A 12,782-nucleotide genomic window follows, 5' to 3' on the forward strand; every position below is an offset into this window, starting at 1 on the left:
AATCATTAGAGAACCAAGGTGGGTGAGGTAATATCTTTTATTGGACCAACATCCATTGGTGAGAGAGACACGCTTATAAGCTACAGAGAGCTCTTCTTCAGATCTGGGAAACTTAGCCCTGGTCTACGCTGCAGAATTACTTGATATAAGTACATCACTCAGGGGTGTGAATGATCCACACCCCTCAGCGACATAGTTATACTGGCCAGACAATCACTACACTCTCGAATGAGCTCACACAGAAAAATGATAAAGGACAAAACCTCTATCACCAGTGAACACTTGCCACAAAGTGATCCCCCCGTAGCTGACCTCTCAGGCCTCATCCTCAAAGGAGCCTGCTGTACACCTTCAAAACATGAGCCTGGGCGTTTAAATTCATCACTGTGCTAGACACCTAAAGTCATGGTCTTGATAAAGACACTGGATTCATGGCTTGTTCTATTTATGTAACCCTCTAACCCCCTTCTTGTTCTGTGACCTCAACGGTGTTAGTCACATTTTGCCTTGAATGGTCCCTTAGAATAGTGGCTAACGACTTATGCTGAACTAGCTGTTCGAGCTTGTACTTCGCTGTGACGCTCTGAGCCCTGGTCTGCACCGCAGAATTACCTTGGCATAACTGCATCACTCAGGGGTGGTGTTGTCCTGGCCTAAATGCCAGTGTAGACAGTGCTATGTTGGCAGGATAGCTGTCACTGGTTAACTATTCCACGGGGAGAGCTCTCTTGTCAGCGCAGAGCGTTTTCATTGAAGCACTACAACTGCGCCGATGCAGAGTTTTAAGTGTAGACTTCCCCTGAGTACCTTTTCCAGACCTGAAGGAGAGCTCCCTGGGGCTCGAGAGCGTGTCTCTCTCCCCAGCAGAAGTTTGTCCAATAAAAGGTATTACCTCACCCACCTTGTCTTTCTAACATCCTGGGACCAATGCGGCTACAACAACACTGCATACATCATCACATCTTTGGAAAACTCCAGCCTAAATGAGTGGCCTAATTTTTCAGAGGTGCTATGCTCCTGGCCCATGACTGGGGCCCCAAGCATTACACCCATGATAGTAATAAGTGAAATACTGCTGCTTCTCCTTGACATTGATAGTCTTTATGGCTGCCCAGTGCCCCTGAGAACCAGGCAGCTTTCATTTAGATGCCTTCATATGGCTATAGGGGCCAGATCCTCAGCTGGTGTACATTAGTGTTGTCATTGACCTGAAGGCAGTGAAAAACTCCAACTGAGAATTCTATTCTATTCTAGTAAAGAAGTGTTTTTTTACCCACGAAAGCTTATGCCCAAATAAATCTGTTAGTCTTTAAGGTGCCACCGTACTCCTCATTGTTTTTGTGGATACAGACTAACGCGGTTACCCCCTGCTACTATTCTACTCTAGTGGTTTTTATATCATGTTCATCACAGTGGCATCTGAGTGCCTTTCAGTAGTGCATGAAACATCTGTCTAATATCTAACAGTTTAGGCACCGAGTTCTAAGAATTTGGGCCTAAATATGTTTTTAAACCTCCCATAAAAAGACCCAGAAAATTGTATTGTACAGCTGACTAAAGAACCAGGCTTCATTTGGACTCTTGTGTTGTTTTGGGATGATCCTAGCTTTTTTGTGGGTCATGAAAGAGAAGGAAAATGAGATTTGGAATCCCCAAGCACTTTCAAATTTGGGTTTTGGCTTGAGCGTCTGTTTCTGACAGAGTGGGGTTTGGTGCTTCAGTGTACAAACACCCCACAGCCCAGTGAAAAAAACAGTCCTCCCACGGAGTCTATGAATGGGTTTTGTATCATCAGAATGGGAAACTTCCAACCAGAATGCAAGTGCCAGCTGATCCAGAGTTCTGTTAGAATATTTAGAGCTACTTGGTCCAGGAAGTTCCTTGTTCTTAAAGAAACAGACACTTGAAGTGACAGAAGAAAACTTTTGTCGTTTTTGGTTTGAAGTTTGATTTCATGTATATGGTGAGGAACCATAAAATCAATTGACCTGATTAAGTGACAAACATTAAACTTAGATGTTAAATTATTTACAGCCTTTAATTTTGTGCTAGCATCTTAGGTGCCACAATGACAGGATGCTTTGAAGACAGACACTTAGATAGGCCTGTTAAATAGAAAGACAGGTGGAAAGACACGGGATATCAAGAAAGAACTGCATCAGGAGAGTTATGGCTTACATAACAGAGGCTTTTGTGCAACCTGAGACTCAACCTCCTGTGTGACCTAGAAGACCAAAAGATTCAGACTCGTGATCTTGTTAATAAATAAGGATGGGGTGTTTTTTGGTGGGAGACCAGTGTGTGGTATTGCAGCTGGAACTGGAAGTGTTACACATGGAGTGGAACCCTTGACAACCACAGAAGTATCAATGCCAGGAGGAACAGTACATTGACAAGGAGCGAGATCTCGAGGGATGGCATTGTCAGGAAGAGCCACAGGACTGTCACAGTCATGAGCAGAGAGACTGTTCCAGCAGCTGTTGGTCTTTCACCTGAGGGTGATGGTGACAGATGAAGAATAACCTCCACAGCTTTAAACAGTTATTCTGTAAACACACTGCTAGGGATGCCTTATCTGGGGTGGGTTTGTTATGTGCCTTCAAGAAAGTTTGTGAATGGTGCAAATTGAAAGAAGAAACAGGAGTTTTTCACCTGTCACTGCTGTTTCTGGGGAAGCACATAAGGCTGATGCTAGAATGAGCTCTTGTGCTAAAAAATGAAAGCTGTTCTGCTGGTGATGGAAGCATAGTGCAGATGCTTCTGCCTGCTCAGTAAAGGGGCTGGTACAAATTGTATGCAGGGTTTCCGTGCCAGTGACTTTGAGAGGCCATCAGAGGTGTCTCCCTAGAAAAACTGAAACATATCTCTTTGTGGACAGTTTGAGGGCATGTTACAGGGATCTGAAAGCTGAACCCAGTCAGAAAGCCCGATGGACTGGTAGATCAGTACCGTGTCTGCCAAGGGCTCCATGGCACTGTCAGTCCTTGGAAACACCAGCCAGTTTGCCTGCTGGTGCTTCCCTTTGGAATGTGGCGTTTCAAAGGGTGGCCAGCAAAGAGGCGCCAGGGCTGAATGGGAATACATTTGTCTGCAACTGGAGGTATGAGGTGTACCCAAGCCATGGACCAACTCTGTCTACGAGGCCACTACCGACAGCAGCAGACCTGTTGCTGGGGTGCTAAAGTGGTGAGCCTGCTAGAGTGGGGACTGGCCCACTGTGAAGAAGGTTTTTTGGGAGCAGGGGGGTTACTGCTGCAGTACCATTGGGAGCACCATACACAAAACAGCATGCGCTGAACCACATCCAGCCGAAGGAGACAGAAGGCTGTACTGAGAATGTCACTGGAAACGTAATGAGGGTGTTTTCTGAAATGATTCCCTGAGTCTGCTCTCGCTGAAATCAATGGCAAAACTAGGCAGCTCGGTCCAACGCCACTTGCCTTTGAAAATCCCAGGCCCTAAGGCCACGTCCTAAAGGGTCAACCCCCCCCCCCCGGCTTGGATACTGTGGCCAACTGTCTTCCACACATAGGAGAAAGGATATGGCAGAAATAGAGACGTGATGCAGAAGAGCAAAGAAAAATATCAGGGTCTTGGATAGATTTATAAAGGTCAGGACTTAGTGTAGAGGTGAGGTAGAATGATGGAGGAAATGAACGGTTCAGCGAGGTGCTCCCCTTCATGCAATTCCCATAACACAACCACCATAGGGGGCACATGGTGGAACTGAAAAAGCACCTATTTAAAGATGATAAAAGAAAAAAGTAGTTATACCCAATGTGTAGTTAACCTGTGGAACTCATTCCCGCTAGATACTACTCTGCCCATTGCCACAGCAATAAGTGTTTCATAAAAACTTTAGTCATGAATGGGCTACATTTTCCAAAGTGGCTTAAGACGCCTTTGAAAGTGGCCTGGTTTTCAGAAAGGTGCTGAGTCCCCACTCTCTGAAAAGCAGTCCCCGGAAAGGGTCTCAAGTCATGCTTCCAAAAATGGAGGCAACCAAAATCAATAGTCACTTCAGAAAAAGTAGGCCTGCTGCAGGTAATGAGCTCTGCCATTCCACGACCAAAGTGAAAAATGCGGGCATGTTATAAACGCTCCTGCTCCTGGGCATGAGCCAGTCACTGGCTGATGGAGGTGAGGAACAAAATTCCCCCGGGGCAGGGAATTGTATAAATGCACCTTTGTCTAAAGCAGCTGACGCTGGCGGCTGTGAGAGACAGGATACGGGGCTACGTGGAGCCCTAATCCAGTGTAACAATTCCTCCATTCCGAGGGCAGGAGCAGGTTTTAACTCACTAAAGTGAATGGTAGAGATTGTGACACCTCTGTAGGCAGCATTACTGGAATACTATGTCCAGACCAAAAAACTCCTGTTCCCTAGTTAAACCTTTTCAGCAGACCTAGTGTCAGGGTCCTTGTAGCATTGCTATTCCAAGATAATACAATGACTTTGCACACCAATGAGTTGCCGTGAAAATGGGGCCGAATGATGCTAAACATAGGGTTGCCAACTCTCACAATTTTAGCATGAGTCTCGTGACATTTGGTGTTTTCCTTTAAGCCCCAGCTCCTGGAGGCATGTAATTAGGGGTGAATCTGACCTTTCATTTAAAACACTTTCTAGCCTTCGTGGTTGAAGAGAAAAACTTGAAAATGGGCCCTGAGTATGAACCTAAAGGCTCCGAAACAGGAAAGCGAATAAAAATCCCTAAATTGATTTTTTTTTAAAAAGAACCTCTTGATTTTTTAAATCAGACTGATGATATTTGGAGCTTGACTCTTGAATTTTTTAACATCTTGGGATTGGCAGTGCTGTAAATGTGTCCTGGGGCCATAGGAAATCTAAGCCAGGTCATGGAAAGAAAAAGGGAGGGATGCAAATGGATGGGCAGGTGACAAAGATTTTTAGCCACATGCACTGCCAAAGAAATGCACTCTGCGTGTTCTCTTGTTGGGAATAAAGAGGCAGCTGAAGTGCAGTTCTAACTTGGGAAAGTGACTGCAAAATTGTATCAGGTTTATCATCTCTCAGTGACTCCTCAGTGGAGAAGTCGAAAGATCCTGCTTTTAAATGCAAGCCCCTCAAACTCAGCCTGGGAGCTGAGCTCTTTCTGTATCGTCAACACTGACACTTAGTCTGCAACTGGACTTAGCTCTGGAGATGATGCACGAGCCAGATGCGAAGCCAGGGAGAGGGATGGTCTGGTCTGGTCTGGTCTGGAGGGGACTGAGCACAGGGCTGGGCTGGGGAAGCCCTGAGTTCCAATCCTCACTCTGCCAGAGATCTCTGTCTGGGGTGGGGTTAGTCATTGTTGCTGCCTTCTGCCTCAGTTTCTCCATCTGTAAAATAGGGAGGGCAGGGGGATAACAGTGCTTCCCACCCACCTTGCATTGGCACTGTGAGGGTGAATTGTGTAACATCTGCCCTGCACTTTGAGTCTGTAATTCGCTATATCCCTTCTGAGTCATGTTATCCGGAGTATAAAGTAGGGAAAACTTATTCACTTGCTCCAGAAAAGACATACATGGGGAATAGGTTGATGCAGGAAGAAGAGGCAAATTTAAACTCTATCTAACCCTTTTCTCATTGTAGCATCTCACACACCACTGTGAGGTAGGCAAAGACTAACATGCCCATGTTACAGATGGGGAATGGAGGCACAGAGATGCTATGGGGCAGACCACACTACATACATCACTCTAGCGATCCCGGCTGAGTCCCCACCTCCCTGTTTTCTCAGTATAGTTAAACCACCTCCTCGAACGACATAAAGTATGCCAGCAAAAGGGCTCGCTGGCCAGGGTAAGCTGTGGCTAGGTGGGGGTTTTGCCGGCACAGCTCTGAGGACACAATTTTGTCTCACTCCCATCTGGCAAAGCTTTGCTGGAAAAACATGGGGCTTGTCTACACTGCGACGTTGTCAACAAAACTTTTGTCTTTCATGGGTACTTTAAAAAGCCCCCCCGCAAAAGTGTTTTGTTGACAAAAGTGCTAGCAAAATACCGATACAGTGTTCACACACGCTGACTTTTAGCAATAAAGCTGTGTCGACACAGGCTTATTGCTAAAAGCTGCATCGTGTAGACAAGCCCTTGATAGCATAGACCTGGCCTAAGTGATTTTCTCAAGGTCATGCAGAAAGGCGGTGGTAGAGAAGGGACTTGAACCAAGAGCTGGGGAGTCCCAAGCCAGTGATCTAACCACTGGGCCATCCTTGCTCCCTGAAAAGCTGCTCTTGAGAGCAATACTGCACTTGGTGGTTCAGCATCTTTGCTGAAGGCCGAAGGACTGGCCCAGCGTAGAGTTTGTCTGAGGGGGAGGAGATATGACTAGCGTAGCTTTAGCACAATAACTATTGTACGATAGCTCTTCTAGAGTAACACTCCAGTATGGACACACTATTAGGAAATAAAAAGTGACTTTACTCTGGAGTCAGCACTCCATGTAATTATTCCGAAATAAAAACACCTTTATTTTGGACGAGTGTCCACCTGGGGGAGTTAGGATGGAATAGCTAAACTAGACCGGAGTGGAATAGCCATGTCAGGAAATCTCTCCCATGTTGACAAGTCTTCAGTACCTGCCCTAAATGCTCTCACATGTCCCTCCTGGACAGCGGAGGCAGGACAGGCTGCGTATTTGCCTGGGTGAGGGATGATGGGAACATCCAATCTCCGGGATGAGGATCCTAAATGCGGAGCTGGTTGATGGTTATAGAAGCAAACAAGTTTCATTTTGATAGTCCTGTATTATATACTTGTGTGTCGGCGCTTCGGAGTGTTTTTATGAGTGTTGCTGTTTGTTTTCTGAGCCTGTTTTCATTTTGCTATGCTTTTGTACCCTCTGTAAATAGCCCAGGCAGTAGCGTTAGAGCCTGTAAATAAATAAACTCAACCTTTTTATCTGTTTGTCCCCAACCTTGTGGAGGCTGCGTTATTGGAACTCCTTGTTGCCACGTGCTGAAGAAGAGAGCAGAGCTAAAGGAGACATCCTTGAGCCCTGGAGAAGCTAAGCCAGTGCCTGGTCTATTCGGGGTTGGCTACACTAGGGGAATTTGCACTGGTGTGACTATAGCAATGCACTGGGGAGCTTGCTGGTGCAATGAGAACTGCTCTCTGTCTATTGAAAATATGGGTCTAAGTGATAATCAGTGACAGAGAAACCTAGGCTTCTTCATCTCATTCCCCCCCCCATTAACTATCTCACATTCCTCCCCCCCCCCCCCCGCCCCATCCCAGTGATAGAGGCCAGGAGTCCTGGCTCCCAACCCCCCACCTCTAACCCACTAGACCCACTCCTCTCTCCAAGCAAGGGATAGAACCCAGGAGTCGTGGCTCCCCTGCTTTATTCACTAGACCCCACTCCCCTCCCAAACTGGGGACTAGAGCCCTGGTTCCCAAGGGGGCATGGTTGTCTCTTAACCACACTGCATCCCTACACAGCAAGTTACCCAAGCAGTGCTCATCCCACCCATGTTTGCTGTTCTTAAGGCAACTACCCAAACATCCGTCCTTGGGTGCCCCAGTGCTGGGAAGCTCTTGTCTCCCCTGCCCCGTGCTCAGATGAACAAGGGGGGACCCTTTGCTTTTCAAACACACTGTCCTTATTTCCTTTTCCCATCTCCAAAGCTGGGAGCAGGGAGGTAAGCCCTTCGCTCCCTGAGGTGGGAAGTCCTGTTTCTGAGCTGCTGAGCCCCATCAAGGAGACATGACTGACTGTATCTCACTGCAACAGGGGCCTGGTTCTCAGCCAGGGTTATGTGTACCTCTGGGAGTATGCAGAGGTCTTCTAGGGGGCACATCAACATTTGTGTCCATTTATTCTTTTGCGTAGAGACTGTCCAGTTTGGCCAATGTACATGGCAATGGGGCATTGCAGCACATGATGGCATATATCACATTGATATTTGTGTAGGTGAACAAGCCCCTGATGGTGTGGCTGATGATAGGACTTAACCAAATCAGCCACACCATCAGGGGCTCGTTCACCTGCACATCTACCAATGTGACATCATGTGCCAGCGATGCCCCATTGCCATGTACATTGGCTAAACTGGACAGTCTATGCAAAAGAATAAATGGACACAAATCAGACATCAAGAATTATAACATTCAAAAACCAGTAGGAGAACACTTCAATCTCCTTGGACACTCAATAACAGACTTCAAAGTAGCAATTCGTCAACGAAAAAACTTCAAAAACAGACTCCGATGAGAAACTGCAGAACTGGAATTAATTTGCAAACTGGACACCATCAAATTAGGCCTGAATAAAGACTGGGAGTGGATGGGTCACTACAAAAACTAATTTCCCCTTGCTGATACTCACACCTTCTTGTCAACTGTTTGAAAAGGGCCACCTTGATTAAATTGGCCTCATTAGCACTGCAAAAGTGATTTCCCCCCCTTCTTGTCAACTGTTGAGAATAGCCCACTTCCACCTTAATTGAATTGGCTTGTTAGCACTGACCCCCCACTTGGTAAGGCAACTCCCCTCTTTTCAGATTCTGTGTATTTATACCTCCCTACTGTATTTTCCACTCCATCCATCTGATGAAGTGGGTTTTAACCCATGAAAGCTTATGCCCAAATAAATGTGTTAGTCTTTAAGGTGCCACAAGGAGGACTCATTGTTTTTGCTGATACAGACTAACATGGCTACCACTCTGAAAAACTTACTCTTGTGTCCACATGGAACCTCCTTGAAGATTGGTGCCGTTGGAAAGTTCTTGGCTGTGTCCTCTGACAGAATGCTCAGAGGACAACTCTGCAAGGAGAGCCGCAAGGAGTTGTCCACCTGCTCTTATTGTGATTTCCACTGGAAGGGGCGAGCCTAGCCTATGTACATATCAGTATCAGAGCTGCAGTACTGCTAAGCCCAAACATTCAAAAGTCATGAGCCAAAAATCATGACATTGGCTTAGAGATCAAGAAAATTTCAAAATAATTAATGTTGGGTTCTGTTTATTTACCTTCTGGTTTGTGAGCCTATAACGTGCTGTGAAACTTTTTTCTGCCCCTGCACAGCATGAAACTTACTACTTTCCTAAAGATTCTCACCTGACACCTGGAGTTTAGGGAGGAGGTGAATGGGAAAGGGGCTTAAGAAAACACCAAGTGTCATGGGACTTGTGAGAAAAATTGGCAAGACCAAGATGGTTGAAAGTTCATATTCAAAAATTTTGGGAAAAAAGGCTGCATTTCCCCCCTCCAAATGGAATTATTTTTTGGCAAAACCCACTAAGATTTCCTTGACTTCCCCCTCCTGCCCTTCTGCGTGGGTGGAGGATTTGTTTGGCATAGAAACAAAGGAAACGGTCAGCAGACTGGATCAGAACTGCGACCCATTTAGCCCCATATCCCACCTATGATAATGACCAGCGGCAGATGCTTCAGAGGAAAGTTTAAGAACTCCACAGTGGTACACGTGGAATAATTTCCCCCCAGATTAGATCTCATCCTAGTCTCTAATAGCTAAAGATTGGCCCAAACTCTGGAGCAAGAGGTTCAATATCCCTTCCAAAAACAGCTGGTAGCACCAGCTGTCATAACTCTGGCTATTTTTTGGCTATCCACAGCCATTTCTTGTTTTCAGATTTCCAGTTTTGATTGGCTAGCTCAGTCACAAGGCAGGGTTTGTTAGGTTATTCCCAAAATGGAAATATTTTCAGTTTCTGTGACTGACCAATGTTGGAAAAGAACAACACTTGAGCGAAACCAAAATCTGCAGAAAACTTCAGGGAAAAAATGAATCTGCTTTGGAAACAGAAGACGTTTGAAATTTTTTAAAGTTTTCATGCTTAAGAACATAAGAACGGCCATACTGGGTCAGCCCAAAGGTCCACCTAGCCCAGTATCCTGTCTTCCGACAATAGCCAATGCCAGATGCCCCAGAGGGAATGAACAGAACAGGTAATTATCAAGTGATCCATCCCCTGCCACCTATAAATACATTTTTGCTTGTTCTAACAAATTTACTTTTTTCCTACATAAGGAACAATGAAACACACCAGCAACACGGCATGTGTTGTTGCTCTCCAATCTACTCCAACCACCCAACCTAAATCACCCAGAATGATGCTTTTTAATGAGTCAAACAATACCTCAAACTGCAACCAATGGAGAGCTGCAGTCTCTCCATACAGGTTTTTCCCAGTCAGCAGAAAAAAATTGATGGTTAAAGGTGACACCGAACTAATAATCTTTGCCAAGCTCTGGAAACTTACCTGCTGCAAACTTGACACTTTAGAAAGATCTGACTCTGACTCTCTTTATTGTATTTTTTATGTCTGGTCACACAGTTTTTGTATGGGTTTAACTATTTTAGTTAGGAGTATGATTTTTCTAGTTATATCAGCTCAACCTCTAATGTAGACACAGTTAGATAAGTACTGCTTTATCCTTGTCAAATACAAGAATAAACTATTGATTTAACTGTTTCCACACTAGGGGAGTGTTGTGTCACTTTCACTATGTGGGTGTAGTTTAGATAGTACAATATTTGTGTGTAGACAAGGTCATAGAATCATAGAATATCAGAGTTGGAAGGGACCTCAGAAGGTCATCTAGTCCAACCCCCTGCTCAAAGCAGGACCAATCCCCAAATAAATCATCTCAGCCAGGGCTTTGTCAAGCCTGACCTTAAAAATATCTAAGGAAGGAGATTCCACCACCTCCCTAGGTAACGCATTCCAGTGTTTCACCACTCTCCCAGTGAAAAAGTTTTTCCTAATATCCAACCTAAACCTCCCCCACTGCAACTTGAGACCATTACTCCTTGTTCTGTCATCAGCTACCACTGAGAACAGTCTAGATCCATCCTCTTTGGAACCCGCTTTCAGGTAGTTGAAAGCAGCTATCAAATCCCCCCTCATTCTTCTCTTCCACAGACTAAACAATCCCAGCTCCCTCAGCCTCTCCTCATAACTCATGTGTTCCAGACCCCTAATCATTTTTGTTGCCCTCCGCTGGACGTTTTCCAATTTTTCCACATCCTTCTTGTAGTGTGGGGCCCAAAACTGGACACAGTACTCCAGATGAGACCTCACCAATGTTGAATAGAGGGGAACGATCACGTCCCTTTATCGGCTGGCAATGCCACTACTTATACATCCCAAAATGCCATTGGCCTTCTTGGCAACAAGGGCACACTGCTGACTCATATCCAGCTTCTCGTGTCAATGAATCGACATTGGAGGTCTCTTTCTAAAATATATGCTCTAGCTCAATCACAAGCTATGGGCTAGGTAAGGACTCACTTGTTAAGTTTCTATGACCGTGTTATACAGGAGATTAGACTAAATGATCACAATGGTGCCTTTTGGCCTGGGACTCTATCAATCTATAAAACTCAGTCGTTTCTTTCTCAGGAATGAAGGGGAAAGAGATATTATTATTATTATTATTGTTATTTATTATTATTTATTATATTTAATTGATAAATTAAACAGTGATAAGTCACCAGGACCAGATGGTATTCCCCCAAGAGTTCTGAAGGAACACAAATGTGAAATTGCAGAACTGCTAACTGTGGTATGTAACCTATCATTTAAATCTGCTTCTGTACCAGATGAATAAAGGATAGCTTATTAACACAAATTTTTTAAAAAAGGCTCCAGAGGCGATCCTGGCAATTACAGGCCAGGAAGCCTAACCTCAGTACCAGGCACATTTGTTAAAACTCTAGTGAAGAACAGAATTATCAGATACATAGATGAACACAATTTGTTGGGGAAGAGACCACATGATTTTTGTCAAGGGAAATCCTGCCTCATCAGTCTACTAGAATTCTCTGAGTGGGTCAACAAGCGTGTGGACAAGGGTGATCCAGCAGATATAGTGTACTTAGACTTTCAGAAAGCCTTTGACAAGGTCCCTCCCCAAAGGCTCTTAAGCAAAGTAAACTGTCATGGGGTAAGAGGGAAGATCCTCTCCTGGATCAGCAACTGGTTAAAATACAGGAAACAACGGGTAAGAATAAATGGTCAGTTTTCAGAGGTAAGTAGTCTGTACTAGGGGTCTGTACTGGGACCAGTACTGTTCATCATATTCATAAATGATCTGGAAAAAGAATTAAACAGTGATGTGGCAAAATTTGCACACAATACAAAACTACTCAAGATAGTTAAGTCCACAGCAGGCTGCAAAGAACTGCAAAGGGACCTAACAAAACTGGGTGACTGGGCAACAAAATGGCAGATGAAATTCAGTGTTGATAAATGCAGAGTAATGCACATTGGAAAACATAATCCCAACTATACATATACAATGATGGGGTCTAAATTATCTGCTACCACTCAAGAGAGAGATCTTGGAGTCATTGTGGATAGTTCTCTGAAAACATCCACTCAATGTGCAGTGGCAGTCAAAAAAGCTAACAGGATGTCAGGAACCTTTAGGAAAGGGATAGATAATAAGACAGTAAATATCATAATGGCATGCCCACACCTTGACTACTGTGCATAGTTGTGTTCGCCCCATCTCAAAGAAGATATATTGGAATGGAAAAGATGCAGAGAAGGGCAACAAAAATGATTCGGGGGTATGGAGCAGCTTTCGTATGAGGCGAGATTAAAAAGACTGGGACTTTTCAGCTTGGAAAAGAGACGATGAAGGGGGGATATAATAGAGGTCTATAAAATCATGAATGATGTGGAGAAAGTAAATAAGTGTTATTTACTCCTTCCAATAACACAAGAACCAGGGGCTCACCTGATGGAATTACTAGGCAGCAGATTTAAAACTAACAAAAGGAAGTATTTCTTCACCCAACACAC

General features: G+C 44.7%; 1 protein-coding gene across 1 annotated transcript in view; it reads left to right on the forward strand.

Annotated features, from left to right (window-relative positions):
• Positions 1 to 6,925, forward strand: part of LOC140898207 (uncharacterized) — a 31,741-nt gene extending 24,816 nt beyond the window's left edge. Inside the window, exon 6 of the transcript XR_012154918.2 lies at positions 2,053 to 6,925. The gene's annotated coding sequence lies outside the window, so the exon portion shown is untranslated. The remainder of the gene's footprint in view (positions 1 to 2,052) is intronic.
• The last annotated feature ends 5,857 nt before the right edge of the window (positions 6,926 to 12,782 follow it).

This window comes from Lepidochelys kempii, chromosome 14 (assembly GCF_965140285.1).
Source record: "Lepidochelys kempii isolate rLepKem1 chromosome 14, rLepKem1.hap1, whole genome shotgun sequence".
NCBI lineage: Eukaryota > Metazoa > Chordata > Testudines > Cheloniidae > Lepidochelys > Lepidochelys kempii.